Genomic DNA, 17,012 nt, shown 5'->3' on the forward strand with positions numbered 1-17,012 from the left:
GCCCTTGGCAGGAGCAGCTCCTTCTTGGGACTAGAAAGTTATTTCAACACTAGTCTGTGCCAGATATGTGTGTTTATGGATCTGTCCCCCATGAGGCAGTAAGACACTTGTGGATGAGGGGGTGGGAGAGATGTTCTGCTTTGCAGCTAGATCATACAGATTCAGGAAGAGCAGTGGTTTCAAGATCAGAGTTGAATACAGTTTCTGAGGTCAGCCTCCTAGCCTTGCAGTTACGATGATGTAGGAGCATGGGTACGAAGCTCAGGATAGCACAGATAAGGCATTGATGGTCCATTCAGCCCAGCAGGGTCAAAGATATCCTTGGAGAATATGAGTCAGAACTGAGTTTTGAAAGAAAAGTAGGATTTCTTTGGCTGGATGGGGAAGGGAGTTTCAGGCTAAGGAACAGCAGGTGCGAAGCCTCAGATGTATGAAAGAGCAGGTCCATTTGGGGGAAGCTAGGAGTACTGTAGTTTGTATTTTCAGAGTGTTCATAAACAGTTATGTATGAAGTACCTACTATGTGGCAGGAACTGTTCCAGGTGCTGATTTATGGAAGTAACGAAAGCGGGATATATTTCTTTCTTGTTTGCTTTCTAGTTTGCTCGTGCTCCCATCACCAAGTACACAGACTGAATTCTACCCAATCGGGAAAATCCACTTCCATCTTGGGTCCCAGAGATGAAATTCTTTGACCACCAAAGGGAGTGGAACAAAACAATCTTTGATGATGGCAGCCCAGGCACAATGCTCTGTGTCCTAACCTCCTGTGCCCCTGAGGCCAGGGAGACACAGAGGCACAGATTGGGGAAGACTGGCCAAATGCCAGCTAGGCTCATTCATCATTAACCAGAGGCCTTGACTGTGGGCACCATGGTGGATGGAGCCTTGTACTTAAGTTCTGAAGCAGAGACTAAGAACCCAGGCCTCCTAGAAAGTGACCATGTCAGCCCCCACCAGGAGGATATGGGCAGGAAGGGGCTCTCTGAAGGGGAACTGCAGAAGCTGGGCAGAGCAGGGGAAAAATCCATATGGGTCAAAACTGAGAGTGGCGGGAAACTCTCACTGGTGCTTCCAGGAGAAGTCAAGCCTCTGTTGATTGCTCAGGGTGATGGCTCTCAAAGTTTCATGTGCCTGAGAATTTCCTGGAGAGACTGTTCTGCACTCAGGCGATGGGGCCTCACTTGGTGGGGAGTCTGCAATGGGACCCTGGAGCCAGCATTTTGAACAGCAACTGCCCCTACGATTTGGGCTCAAGGTAGGTGGATCGCAGATCACACACTTTGAGGAAATCTGCATTGCTAATTGCAAATAGGACTTAAATGAACTGGATGGCAACTCGTGTGTAGTCTTCTGTTCTCCATCATTTTAGTCATTTTTGACTAATTCTTTGGGTCACAAAAGTCTCCAGTTGGAGCAGCTGTGCAGACATTGATAAAGATACATTTGGACCAGGCGGGCCCTGCCTGAGTAGCTCCGTCCCCCTTTGGCTGCCTGGAGTAGGCAAAACCAGTTCAGACTGCTGACTTAATGTGGTGCCTGGGGGGCAGGCTGAGGATTTCATGACGACTTTGCTCAAGTGCCCAGCTTACCTGGGGTCAAGGGGTCTGTCGCTGGTGAATCCAGATGCACTGGTCACCCAATTTGGGAGTCAGCGCAGTGTGTAATTCCTACAGTTATCCTAACTAGGGGTGAGGAAGCTGGGTTCTTTATCCACCAACCCACCATCTGATTGGTCAGAAATGATGCAATTTCTAGATTCCCCAACCTGGACATGAAGTTTCAGCTTGCAGCTGGCAAGAAGTTCTGAGAGCTGAGTAAACCAGCCTGTCTCTGAGCAAGTACAAGCATTGGGGAGCTTCTCACGACATCCCCCCCACCTCCCTCCTTGCCCTTCTCCTCACTCTCACAGCCTGGGCTTGCACCTTCCAAGTGAAGCATCAATGCTGTAATCCCTGCCTCAGGCTCTGCATTCTGGAGGCACTGGCCTGATTTGGCTGGAATTTAGGAGACCTGAGTTCAAGTCTCAGTTCTCCGCCTGACTTGCTGTGTCACTTTGGAGAAATCATTGTCCTGTCCTGGGCCTCCGTTTTTCCACCTCCACATGAGGAGATGAAAGTATAGCATCTCTTAGTTACTCTGATCTGGTAAGATTCTTGTGAAAAGACTTTGGGAGTTCCCTGCTAAGCAGTAAGTCAGAAACTCCTTTCAGCTCAGTTCTGGTTATGTTTTCCCCCATCATTCTTAACTTAATGAATCTTGTTTTCCTGGGCCATTGTTATTTAAAAGGAAAAAGGAGAACAGGAGAAAGCAAGTTAGGAAACTCAAGGCCTCTATGCCCCAAAGAAATTTTCCTAAAACAATCTCTCTTATTTGGGGGAGGGAGAAATGGCAGGGGGAGACTTACTTTGCAAGGAAATTTAGTCGTTCTAAAATGGCCTTTGAAACCAAAGACTATGGAAAAGTTTAAGGAAAAGCACAAAGTGATTGGGTATAAATAGTTCCATATGAGTTCCTGGGTATAATATTCCTCCTTGTACTACTCAACGCTCGGTGAAAGCAGACGCTGCATGCTTGGTGTGTGCTAACAGATGTGTGTTTAGGTTTAATGGGATTTTAGAAGGGTCAAGAATTCCCCCAAAGAGTACTTGCTCCAATCTGCTCTCTGAAGGTCACAAGAAGCCACTCAAAATCCCACCTTTTTTTTTGTTACTGGGCCTGACAAGTTTTGTTCCCTTTTCTTTATGGTAAATATTTGGAAGGGTTGGATGGCAAATAACAATAATAAAGGTAAAAATATTAACAATAATCTAAATAATTCTGTGTACCCAATGTGTGGTGCATTCACTCAGTTGGGGTTCACTCTCTTGGGTTTCAAAAGAAGTTCAGTAACTTGTCCAAAGTCACTCGGCAATGGAGGCGAAACTGAACTTGAATCTGGTAGGCCCCAAAGTCTGCACTTTGGTAACTGTGTGAAATAGGAAAAGGGGCTGTGAATTGGACAGAAGCCTTTTAGGTAGCTTCCAAAATAACTGATGAATGCTGGCTTCTTTGGGTGGTAGACAATTAAACAGCTAATATGGGACAGGCCTTGCAGTTGCAAAGCAGAATCAAGTCTAGCTCCTGCTTTGTGGGAGCTGATGCTCTTACACGAAAGGTAAGTACATTGTGGATGGGTCATGCTATACTTTAGACACGGATAATTACCATCCAGCAGACAGGGGTGAATAGAAGGCCAGGGACAATTACAAGCAATATTGAGAGGCAGGCTCATGCATTAGCAAAGGCCTTGACTTTGGGGTTAGATCATAATTAGAAAACTGACTGTACTATTTCCTAGCTGTGTGAACTAAGTCAAGTTACTTAACCTCTCTGAGTCTCAGGTGCAAGGAAGGTAGATCATTTAAAAAGGACCTTTAAGGGGTGCCTGAGTGGCTCAATAGGTTAAGCCGTTGCCTTCGGTTTAGGTCGTGATCTCAGGGTCCTGGGCTTGAGCTCTGCGTTGTGCTCTCTGCTGAGCGGGGAGCCTGCTTCCTCCTCTCTCTCTGCCTGCCTCTCTGCCTACTTGTGATCTCTGTCTGTCAAATAAATAAACATGATCTTTTAAAAATAAAAAGGTAAAAAGGACCTTCAAGGCGGTACAAGATTCGAGTATATGGAAATGGAGAAGAAAGAAACACATTAAAATTGATACAGGAAAACAAGGTGGGATTGGGAGGGAGACAAACCATAAGTGACTCTTAATCTCACAAAACAAAGTGAGGGTTGCTGAGAGGAGGGGGGGTTGGGAGAAGGGGAGTGGGTTTATGGACATTGGGGAGGGTTTGTGCTATGGTGAATGCTGTGAAGTGTGTAAACGTGGCGATTCACAGACCTGTACCCCTGGGGATAAAAATATATTACATGTTTATGAAAAAAAAATTGATACAGGATTATGGGGGATTTCTTTAAATATATATATATTTTTCTATATGAGGGGACAAAACATCCACAAAATAACAGGAAGTATTTATGAGTTTTAAGGTTGACTGTAGAATTGATTTTTTTTTTTTTTTTTTGAGCGAGATTTCTTTATTGTTTAGGAAAAACACTTAAATAGGACATTGGTTATGGGGAGGCATAGCCAGAAGCTGTTCTCAGGAGGAGGCTGAAGCAAAGAGAGTAGGTGATAGATTGTTCTGCCTGATAACCAGGACATGTTATCTCCCTGGGTATAGAGCAAGGCATGTTAGAGGCCATGACTCCTTGTTTGATGAATCTGCTTCCTTGTGCTCAATGGGTACAAGCTATCCTAGATTTCTCGGCCCTTCTTGCCAGGAGGCATAGCCGTGCATTCTAGCTGTTGGACCAGGTAGAAATTTCACACATCACTTGTAGGCATGGCCCACAAAAACCTTTCACATAGGATTCCCTCTCTTCCCCCTATGGGCAGACTGGATGTAGAAATCTGATTTTAGAAATATTTTATGTGAAAACAACATGCCTCTGGGACATTAAGAAAGTATTCCAGTTGGTGATCTGTTCCTGGGGGTTGTGGCCACTCATCCTCCTCGGGTAGAGAAGGTGTCAGTCGTTCTGGTCCGGATGGTTGTTCTGGAAGTGAACGTAATGAGACTCCTTGTGCTCGATCAGATGATGACCTTCCTCCCTTCACTCCGAGTAAACAGTTTATTGATCATCAGCTCTTAACTTTTCCAGCTGAACAGCATGCATGAGTTTCTGTAAGTGGTATGACCTTGGTTCTGCTTCAGGCTTTGAGTCCTTACTGTCCCCTACCACGCTCCTGTCCCACAAGAGGCAGGATGTGGGCTGGCAGGGCAATGGATGACCTTCCCTGGAAAACAGAGGTCACGTCCGGTTCCGACTGTCATAGAGTGTGCGTCGGGATCCTAGCAAAACCAGCACGAGTTCAGCTGAAATGTGGGTGGCATTTATTATTCTATTTCATCCGCAGCAACGCTGTGGGTCGGTTCTGTGAGGATTCCTGCATCACACAGATGGAAACTGACATCCAGGGAGGCTATGTCCCCTGGGAAGGAGGTGTCTTAGTTGGGGACAGATCCTGGTCATTCTAGTTCTGGAGCCTGTGCTCTTGACCATCCCCAGGTAGGGATGCTGGCAGTGACTGGAGGTGTTTAGCCTGGGGATGAGAAAGGAAAGGCTCAGAGGGTTATAGTTGCCATCTTCGAACCCTTGGGAAGCAGGCAGAAGGTTGACCTGAAAACACTGTAGGGCCAGAAAGACTAGAAGTGTCTGCAAAGGCACATAGCTCGTAAATGGTGGGGCCAAACTGTGACTAGGAGCTTCCAATATTTATTTCTGCGTCCGTGAAAAGGAAAACAACCACTTCACAGTGCTGTTGGGAGGATTAGACAAAGCCACGCTTGGAAGCCAGGTAGGTCTGATGCTTAGTTAAGTGCTCAATAAATATTTAATTTCTACCCTCCCTGTTCTTTTTCCCCAAAGAGCTGATGTGTGGAAGAACTTTGTTGCATTGGTCCTCAACGGACTAAAAAGGACGTTTCAGAGAGGCAAATTTTGGTTCATATCAGGGTGCATTTTCAATTCTCTTTAACGGATTGAATTAGACACCTACTGGATGCCAGCCAGAGTTGGGCACAAATAAGATGCGGACCCTGTTCTCCAGGAGCATCCACCCCACGCTGCAGGCTGGTAAGATGGGAAGGGCCATCATGGGCTTTGTAGAATGTACCTCATTGTGTTCAAGGACCTTGGTGAGGCAGCTGGGGGAGGACGTTTTATGGGTCCGGGAGGGGGTTCTGCAGGTGGCTGGATAGCCAGATGGCTCTCAGGGACCCTAAATAAGGTAAGTGCCACAGGTATCTGGAAGTCCTGCCACCAAATACTACAGCCTACCTACACCCTTCCCCACCCCTGGACTGACCACAGCATGCACTGTGGATTGTTTAAAGTTTCCCCCAGAAGACAATCTGTCTAAAGCACCCCAAGGCAGGGACACTGTGTCTGTGAATAACTCGAGTGCCAACCTCGCTCTAGAGTAGATCCCCGAGGGGGCTGGGGTATGAAGGCCCATGTGTGGGGGATGGGAAGGTAACCGCAAGTGTACGGGCAAGGACAGCTCTCAGCTCTCCACTTGACGCTAAACCACTTGCCGTTTCACTTCATTCAAGTCTGAGCTCAAGTGTCACCTCCTCAGAGAAGCCTTCCCCAATTACCCCTTTGCCACCCTCTTGCCCCATCTCCCGCATACGTCTCCTTCTCTGTGCTCATGCAGGTCTCATTAAGGAATTGCCTCATGGATGGATTTGTTTCTCTGCCGTGACTAGAGGTGTCAGTTCCATAGGGAGGACACCTATTCCTTTAGTGCCCCTGGTCCATCTGTAAAAACTGGTAAATCAGAACCTGCTTCCAAGCTTTGTTGGGAAGATTATGTAAGGTCACATTTGGAAAACTTATGGCTCCTGACATGTCGTCTATTCTCAAAAAGTGTTCCTTCATTCCTTTTCTTCGTCTCCTCAGAAGACTATCCTGTTGCTTGCATAGGTTTCCTATTAGTATTTACCCAGTAAAAAAAAAGGTGTGCCTAGTTTCCTTATCCATAAAATGGGCTGACAGTAACTTCTGCCTCATGGCTGTGGGGAAGATGGACTAAGATAAACCGTGGAAGGCCCTCAGCACAGGACACCGTGCCTCGTACGTGGCAAGTCCTCAGCTGAGGTGAGCAAGAGGAAGGACGGGGTTGGTGAGGAAAGCGGCAGGAAGCCACCAAACTCTGCTTCCAGGGAAGGAGGGAGCTGAGAAAAACTCGAGACCGGGGATGGTGACCAATACTTGCCTTGTCATTTGTCTTGTCCCCAGCATCAGCATGGGCCTTGAAAGCACCCTAGGTGCATGACTATGCACATGAAGGAATTGACTCCCATTCAGAAGCAAATTGTAATTCCCGCCCAGGGCTCTGGGCAGATTCTGAGTTCTATAATTTTAATAGTTGCTTTCCATAGGCTCATGAGCACTGACGGGGCCCCAGGACAGGCCGTCCTGCCCTTCCCGCCACTTCCCAGACACAGAAGTTCTGTCCGCTCAGCTACAGATGCAGAAATGTCGACCCAGAGGCTAAGCACGCCGACGAGGTGACTGCAGAAGCAGGGGACAGAGACGCAGGTCCCCGCTGACCTGCTGACCTGGAGCCTGTGGTCAGAGCGGCAGGACCACATGCCCACTTTCCTGGGAGTGGGCTGTCTAAGTTTGGGACCCCTCCGAGGAGAGAGTGAAAGAGCGATGACCCGGGGACAGGAAGACAGAGGGCACGGGTACTGGTTGATTAGGTGATGCTCCTTCTCCCCATCATCAGTACCCTGGGTCTCTGAATGGCTGGGAGAGAAGGGCTCGATTGTCCTTCCCCACAGAGGGACCTCGGCCTCGACCTTGAGGCTGGATTATTTGGCTCCTTGCCTCTCTCCTTCCAGTCTGTGAGCTCCCTGGGGAGAGGGGCTGCATCCCCCTCTGGGGTCCCTGTCATCCTGTAATATCTGCCACAGGGGGTATAGACTGATTCTCTTTCCTGGTACATCCCTCACTGCTCCCCATTGGATACCTTTTTATTTATTTATTTATTAGACAGAGAGAGAGCGAGAGAGAGAGAGAGCAAGAGCGCTCAAGTAGGGGGAGTGGCAGGCAGAAGGAGAAGGAGAAGCAGGCTCTCTGCTGAGTAGAGCCCAGGACCCTGGGATCATGACCGAGTCAAAGGCAGATACTCAACTGACTGAACTCTCGAGGCGCCCCCATTGATTATCTCCTATGCCAACTGCCCAGACAACCCTTGTGTCTCAGGCCGCAGTCCATCTGTCTATTCCCCTGTCCAGCACTACCTGCTAGAAGGAGCCAGAAAGACCTCTGACTAAGCCTGTCCAGGAATCCTGTGGAAAACAGGGAGGCTTTCCTGCAGGGCTGTAACACACATTAGCAATGCTGTGTCTAGATCAACTGAATTCAATATTCAGTGAGTCTTCGTGATTATTAAATATCAATTCTTATTTAAAACAATGGTAAATCCCTCAGCATAATAAGCACAGCATTCGGAAAACACACAGCCATTTCAGCATGCTGGCCGATCTAGAGAAGGCTTTCCCAAGTCCGAGATGTCAGCACCACTCCCAGAGCGGGCAGAACGCAGCCTGCGCAGGTGGGGAGATGAGAGACAACCCATGGGACCGAGTCACAGGCTGGCATGCTGGAAGCTGGTCCTGCTTCCAGGAGCTTCTTCTAGAGGCCTGGGCTCTGACGCGGGGGTTAGGGATGCCTGGGCACACAGTCTCAAACCCTTCCAGAGCGAAGGAGGGGATCCGTTCAGTCCTCTCGTTTCAGTCCTTGGGGAAGCAAGGGGAGCTCTGACAGATGACAAACAAGGTGTCCTCATTCCCTTTGGTCACTGCTCCATCCTGAGGTTCACTGCGGGGGCTGTTATTCTGAGCACTGCTTTCTTCAATGTGGTTGCTCAGTCTGTGCCCCTGGATGGAACCGGAGGACTTCTTGTCCTATCAGGGGTCCGTGTGTCTGCTCCGTTGATGCTATTATCAGAGTGAAATTAATTAGCCGAGAGACTGTGACTTCTATTTCCTCACCCACTTAGGGTGTTCAGGTTTGGCGGGACACCAGGAATTCCCAGACATGAGCCCCTTGGCCATTGTGGCTATGCAGGCCATGGAACAGAACGGAGCAGTGGTGTGGGCAGTGGCACTGGGTTGGGCTGAAGCATGACTGCTACAAATCCGCCGCTGGGACACTGTCACTAACAGCCGCTGGGAACCAGGAAATCCCCCTGTGCTCCTCTGAGCTCCAGTGATTAAAATTAGTCCTAGGGTTTAACATCTGACAACATTAATTGACCTATGCCAGGAATTGACTGTTGTAGGCTCTTCTTGTTCTATGCCTTTTCCCACGTCATCTCCTTGGCCTTGGACTTGAAGTCCTGCTCCTCCTTTAAGATCCAGACCAGAAGCCATCTCCTCTCGGCAGACGGAGGGGCCCTTCCATGTTCTTTTTGAGTGTGAGAGCATCTGTATCGCTTGTATTTCCTTCAAACGAGGGTCTAGTACTAGGCCTGGTATGTAGGGATTCACACCCCCCCCACTGGAAAGTTCTCTTTCCTTTAAGGCAATCCCTCCTTTCACTTAATTAATCTGCAGGGCTCAGCCAACCATCACTTACTGCAGGACGCCTTTCTAAGCCCACAGATGGGATGGGACCACCCCCTACTGTGCTTCCATAACTCTCTGTACCTCCCTCATCCCAGCACTGCTCATCCTCAACTGTATGTTTAATGTCCACAACTGTGTGTTTAATGGTCTCTCCTTCCCTCTGGAGTGTCAATTTTGGGAAGACAGAAAACCTGCTTTTTTTTTTTTTTTTTCCTGCTGTATTCTCAGTAATCTCCCCCCAATCAGGACATGGGATGTGCCCCATAAATACTGAATGAATGAATGCATGCATGGATGCATGAATGATAAAGCCTGGGGTCAGGTCCCAGGGCAGCCCCTTAGCTATGTGATCTCAGAAAAGTCAGTCTTGTACCTTGAACCACAGTTTCTCCATCGCTGAAGGGATCGATCAGCACCCCAATCCCTTCCAGCTCTAACGCTCTGCTGTCCCGTGACCTATTTTATCAGCTATCTATAGCTCACGTTCCGGCTCATCCAGCATGAATCATGCCACAAGAACTTTAGGCTCTTACTCACTTGAAGAATTTTCACATTCTTCAGAGAACCTTTCACTCTTCAAATATTATCTTTCTGATGTGATCCTTGGCAGCTCCTGCAGGTCTGATCACTCCGTGGGCGCAGACGCCTTACCTACTCTCGGTTCCTGGCAGCCCTGGCCTGGTGCATTCCCGGCAGGGGCCCCAGAAGAAGGTAGGGTCCGCCAGTCCTGTGAGGGAGCGTGCTGTGATTCTCACGTAGCCTAAGAGGAGGGGGAGCTGTGACTCAGTACTTGGGAAACGTTGGCTTGCGGCTGAGTAAGAGCAGACTGAGCTTCTGTGGCTGGGAAAGTGGTGAGTCCAGTTAATGGGAATTGAAGTCAGAAGGCCAAGATCATTTCCTGCCATTGCCACTCCCACTTCCTAACTGTGTCCTCATTAGCAGGTAATCTATCCTTTTCTATCTGTAAAATGGCCACAGGAGCACACAGCCTAGCCACTGCCCAGCGTGGTTGGGATGTGCGGAGGGAACGCATTTCCACGGTCACTGGGTATCTACTACGTGATACATACTTTGCTTCTGTTACATAATCTAATTCTTGGGACAATGCCATGTGGTCACGAGGTGGAATGGTATTCTGCTCTCCAATCTGGATTCTATACAGCGACCTGAATCCCCTGATCTCTGTTCCACCCGGAACAGTTTTCTCCCTGAGGTGAGTAGATAATAGCTCGGTGGTCAAACACTTTTGTTTGCTCCATAGTCTCCCCATCAAGCAGGACTGTCCAGAGCATTTTCTAAAAGCAACAGACACCCCTGGGGACTCAGTGGAGCAAAGTAACCAGGATTGAAAGTGAAAGATTCTAGCCACCCAGAACTCCAAATCTTATGCTAGGCAGCCTGGAATTGGGCTCTGTGATGTTAGAATTGTTAAGGCAGCATCTCCCCAGACAGAATGTCCCAAGGCTGCCATGTTCAATGATCCCACTAAGGGAATTTTATTTCTCATCTCTGCACCTCTGGGTCCTGCTCATGTTTGGCAGGAAACTCAACTGCCACCTGGTTATTCTCAGGCTCCTTCTTGACCTTGATGAAGAGGCCAAAAGAGAGGTCTTCGTGCTTTCTCGGATGATTAATCCTGAAGACCAAGGGGGAAATAGGGTTTGTGCTAATAAAATTGAACAGGGAGGAGGATATCTAGAATTAAGAAATTTAGGGCGCCTGGGTGCCTCAGTGGTTAAACATCTGCCTTCAGCTCAGGTCATGATCTCAAGGTCTTGGGATCAAGCCCCACATCAGGCTCCCTGTTCAGATGAGAGCTGGCTACTCCCTCTATCTGTGCCTGCTGCTCTGCCTACTTGTGCTCTCTATCTCTCTGTCAAATAAAAAAATAAAATCTTTAAATAAAAGAGAAATTCCTCTGTGAAAGCTTACTTTTTTTTTCTTTTTCTTTTTTAATGTTCAGGAATTAAAAAAAAAAAATGGACATGAAGTCTCCATACTGGTCAGATCATGGACGGCTCAAATCTATCAGGAGTAAAGACTGGGTGTCTGGTTTGGGTCATCTCATTTAGTCAAGATTTCTGAGCAGCTGAGATGCTGCCTGAGAGCAGAAGGAATATAATATTTAAGTCTCTATTTCTAACTACTCTTTCACGATGTGTTCCCCCTTCTTCCCTCATTCCCTTGTGTGACTTGTGTGCGGTGGCAGTGGCAGCCTTTATGGTGTTGTCCCAGTCCCAGTCCAAGAGACTTGGAATAGAACTAGAAGAGAAGTAAGCATCACCCAGAGAGGACTGCTTGCCCAGCAGGGCACTGAAATCTCTAAGTTGATTTCTTTATGCAGAGGCCACACACACTCCCATGAGTATAGAGCTTCTTGTTTTAGATTCCTGTTGTTGTGTCATGGTTGGTGTTTAAAGAGGAGACTGACTGTGCAGGACATTGTTATGTTTTCTGCCCAGTGTTGAGCATTTTTTGAACTCTAGTCTGGAGCCTTTCAGTCTTAAGAGTCTGGCTCCTTAAGGGTTCACAGATCAGACCCACTTAAAGAAGCAGTGTGAGGAAGCACCACCTGCTCAGAAACACGGGGTGCCCAACTCTGCAGAAGCCACACTCTTTGGGTGTCTACAGGGGGGTGGTTGCCACTTGTGTTCAGCGGAGCTACGGGTGCTCCAGCAGATTTCTCCTGATGCCAGGCTTCCAGGGGTCGATCTGGAGCTCGAACTTGTCCTCTAGCTTCCCAGTATCTTCGAAATAAACTGCTCTGCTTCTTAATTGGCCAGAATCAACTTCTGATTCTTGTAGGAGGAAAGTCTGACAAGTAGAAATTGGAATAATAGCAGTAGCAATACTACTACTACTACTACTACTACTACTACTACTACTACTACTACAAGAAAACCTTTATTGAGTACCTGCTGTGTGCTAGACACTATATTATATGCTAAATATTCATGATTTCATTTCTTCCTTCCAATAATCCTGCAAGTTTGGTATAGTTTCACTTCTTGTTTTGTTTTTTCAGTAGAGAAGTTAGCTAAGGCTTATGGAAATTTCAAAATGTCTTTAAGGTCACAAATTAGGGATTTATATCCATGAAGCTTGAAAGGCAATAGAACATAAAGCAGATAAGACTTGTGTGCCTGAAGAGTCAAGACTACAAAATAATGTCCTAGATTTCTATTATGGAGAATTTTAAAACATACAACAAGCAAAGAAAGAGAAATAATCTAACAAAACTCTGTGGACCCATTGGTCCAGTTTCAGCAAATCATCAATATTCGGGATAGTATAATATGCTTGGTACTACTGGTTTAAATATATAGAAGGTATCTCTATTGAGTTTTCTTGAATGCTATAAGGTTTAAGAGTGTGGAGTTGGAATTGGTTGTATACATAAAAGCAGATTTAATTATGTTACATTATATTTTCAAACACATAAAATTTAAAACTTACATGTCAAAATATTGAAAATTAAAAGGCAAACAATAAACTCTGAAATTTATCTGCCACTGCTGTGACATTAAAAAAGTATCTCTATTATATAAAAAGCTCATACATGGTGATAAGAAAATCAGCAAATATAGCAGAAAATGGGGTCAAGGGTGTGAACATATAGTTCCTAGAAAAAAATCCAACAATAGTTATCAAGCTTACTAGTAATCAAAACAACACAGATGGAAAAATGCTGTTTTTACCTATGAATTGAAAAAAGATTAAATATAGGTATTTGTTCACATTTGACTGAAGGCAGGGTGATTTAGTGGAACCCTACTGGAAATGAACTTGATAAAACATATTAGAGACTTAAAGGAGTTTGTATCCTTTGATCCAAAAATTCTGGCAAGAAAATCTTCTCCGAAAGAAATTAGGAGAGGTGCAGAAAAGATTTCTATGAAGAATTTTGTTATAGCATGAATTGTAAAAGCAAAAATATTGGGGAAAATTCCAAAGCCTAACAACAAAAGAATAATTGTGTAAGTTATGGTGTGTACACAGATGGAATATTATCAAACAATTTTCTGTGGAAAATGGTCATATACGTAAAGTATGATTTCATGTCCATATACCTTATCTTTCTGTCTTTACACACACACACACAAACACACACACAGGGGGAAAAAACAACATTGGGAGAAATACATCAATGTGTTCACAGTGTAGTTATCGGTGGGTTGTGAGATTGTGGATTTACAAATTTTATTCTTATATGTGATATAATGAGCACTGGGTATTATACTCAACTAATGAATCACTGAACTTTATATAACATATATAACACTAATGATGTACTATCTCTTGGCTAATTGATTTTAAATAAGAAAGTAAAAATCTGAAAAAGATTTTATTCTTTTTGTTCTTTCCTGTATTTTCTCCTTTTTTTCCCACTTGAGAATCAGAAAAGAAACTTAAAAGAAAGTTGACTTACAATAATGTTATCCAGTGGAACTCTTCATAACTTTACTATTGTGAACCAGTGAGTAGTGTGTTTGTTTATTATCAACACTACTAATGATTGAGTTTTTACTGTCTGTAATAATACTGATAATAGCAATTATCGAGTACTTACTATATGGAAGGCATTTAAAGATTTGGAATCTTAATATCAAGGGCTACCAGCCACATAGACTTATGGGATTCTCATCACTCCCATTACACAGATAAGACAACTGAGACTCATAACAGGTAAGAGGTCTGCTTTAAGTCAGTTTTCAGCAAGCCCTGGTGAAGCCAGGGCTTGCAGTAGTTTTGTTTGACACCAGGGCACTGTCCTTCCCTGCTAGAAGTCCACTGGTGAGTACACTTCCCTCTTGAACAGCCTGAGCTATCTCACAGGACAGCCCCTCGAAAGTGAGCCTGCATTGGAAGGCAATGTGATCAGAGCCTGGGGGCCGGCCCAGAGTTGAGTTCCTGACTGGTTCCAGTGCTGGAGTCCACTGGTTGTCAGAGGACTGATTTGAAGAGAGAATCCAATTTTCTCTGAGGTTGAGGAAAATAGGCTTTTCTTCCTATTTAGTTCACTAAAAACAGGGAGAAAGACTGCAAGAGTGCTGAGGTCCTCCCAGCTGACCTCTTGCAAAACAGAGCCTCAGTTACCCGTTTTCTCTGCCTTGCACGGCCGATTTAAACCCTGTGCGCGGACACCACATTTTCCTTCAGAAACAACGGTATCGTGGGTGCGTTACAATTCAGGCCTCTGGGTCTGGACGCCTTTTCTACCTCCTCCTATGACTGTTCACTTCTCTGTGATGCTCCTTGAGCTGTTCATAGTTAACTGGCACCAGGCAATCTTCTTCTCTTTATTATTTCAGTTCATAAAAGTGTTTGGCTGGATCACTTTGGTCTTCGGGACCTACTCACATCTTGCAGGGCTGAGGGAGGTCTTTCTACCTGCTGTTCTGTAGACTCCAGGAAGAAAGGGTCATGGCAACCTTGTCCTCATGTGTCTTTGTCGGCCCTGGTGCCCTGCACGAAGCAGGTGTACCGCGATCCTGGGCAAGCTGCGGCATGAACGAGTGACCATCGCGCGGGGCGCGCTGGCTGGAAGAAGTCACTTCTTCCAGACGCCTAGCTGACACACGGCTGCCCTGCTCTCTCTGGTCCGGAGTCTGTGCATCTGTACTACCAAGGGCTTGCACAAGGTGGTCTCAAGGGACCCCTCCAGTTTTGACATCTGTGCCTTCATCCCCATACTCCTTAAGCACGCTGCAGCTCAGGGAGGAAAGCCGAGCTTCTCAGCAGGGACACAGAAGGATCTGATGTCTTCTCCATGTGAGCCAAAGCCTGTGTCCCTTCCACAGGCTCACTCCACCCCCTCCAGTCCTCCATCTGGGCCTCTTTCGCGTGGCAGGCAGCAACATCTGTCTCAGGCACTCCGTGCCGGGATGACTCGTACCTCAAGTATGTCCTCAGAAAGCCCTAGAGATGGGGAGCCTGCTGGGAGTTTATGTAACTCGATGAGTGGCCAGAAGAATGTACGCAAAGGGCTCTGATTCTGGGTTGGGTCAGCCTTCCGTGGCCACGCGGGGTCACTCGGCTGCTGCTTGCTGTGTGCAGACTGCGTGGGATGGAGAACGCCTTGGGGGAGGGGACAGGAGATGCCTCCTCTACTGCATGTTCTCTTTCGATGGCGACTGCCCTTTTTAACCTGAAAAGGGAGAGTTTGAGACAGCTAACCCAAGCATAAAGAGTCTGAAAAATAAATGGATCAGGATGAAGGGAAAATTGAGTTTTCTCCTGCTTGAACCCTTCTCCATCCTGCTCTCTGCCCTGGAGCGAGGACCTGTGTGGCCTGCATCTAGATCCTTGGTGGGTTGGGCTAATGGGGGGTCACTGTCAGGAGGTCGACAGAGGAGAGGAGGGTGACATGATGAGGTCACTCTGGCCAGGCTGTGTCCTTCCAGAGAGGAGATCATCCCTTCTCAAGATGACCTCGACAAGGCTCTCCCTTTTTTAGACACATGACTGTTCCATCCCTTGGGACCCAGGGCTGATAAACTCTACTGGGACTAGTCCCTAGTCACCTTGTGCTTCTTCTACCTGCAGCCCATACCTCTGTAAGCATCCCATTGTAAATAAAGTCTTCTTGAATTACCCTAATTTGAGTGTTCCATCTGTTTCCTGTTAGGAACTCCGACCAATAGAGAAGGATTAAAAAAATGAGAAGCAGGTTGAAATCTACTTATAAATAAAATGCAAACTGTAATGCCCTGTACATATGCATCCCTCCACCACCCACCCCCCGCCAAAAAAAGATGGATCAGTGTATCCATTGCACTTTGGACCCTGAGCTTCCTGGTGACCACAGCAAGAAAACCACAGGAAAGGACCTCTGGTCTTATCTCTTCTTCCCGTCACAGCCTGGAAGACCTTCATAACTAAAACTTGTAGCAACTCTCTCATTACCTTGTATCATGGGTTGACTTGTGTGGCCCCAAAAGGTATGTTCAAGTCCTAACCCCTAGTATCTGTGAATATGACCTTATTTGGCAAGTGGGTCTTTGCAGTTACAATCATGTTAAAATGAGGTCGTACTGGAGTAAGGTGGGCCCTAATGCCATGACTGGTGCCCTTAGAAGAGGGTGATTTGAACACAGACACACACATAGGAAGGACACCAAGTGAAGGTGGAGGCACAGGAAGGGGTGACTCCTTCCCGAGAGAGGGTAATGGAGCTCATTCTCCCTCAGAGCCTCCTGCAGGGACCAACACTGCTGATACCTTGATTTCAGATTTTGAGCCTCCAGAGCCATGATAAAACAAGATCTCTGTTTTCTTCAGCCACCGAGTTCATGTTAATTTGTTGTGGCAGCCGTAGGAACACAAACACACCTTGACATGGCACCAAGGCACTTTATGGTCCAGCCCACCTCCCTTTTTAGCTTCACCTCCCTCCCCTGCTCAAGCTCTCCCTTGTAGCTCAGGTTCTCACCTGTGCCATGCTATTTCGTATACCTAAGCCTTTGGCTATGTTATTACGGCTGCCTGGAATGCCTTTTCCTGGAATGAGAATGTGGCTAAGTCTTTTTGTCCTCTTACAGATTAAGTTCAGCATCACCTCCTCCAGGAGGCCTTCCTTGAATCTCCTGGTTGTGTTGGGTCCATGTCCTTTGGATGTCCATGTCATCCATAGTAGGTAGCTGCCACCTTGGTTTCCGTCCCTAGATGGTAACCTCCTCACGATCAAGGTCCTGTTCACATCTGCATCTCCAGGGATGCAGTGCCTGGCAACAGTGTCTGGCACATAGTAGAGGTCCACTGATGTTTCTAGAATTGGATGGTTCCTTAGCATGGCATTTGTCCAATACCTGCTATAGGTCAGGCACTTTTCCA

The sequence above is a fragment of the Mustela lutreola genome, chromosome 10, assembly GCF_030435805.1.
Source record: "Mustela lutreola isolate mMusLut2 chromosome 10, mMusLut2.pri, whole genome shotgun sequence".
NCBI classification, from domain to species: domain Eukaryota; kingdom Metazoa; phylum Chordata; class Mammalia; order Carnivora; family Mustelidae; genus Mustela; species Mustela lutreola.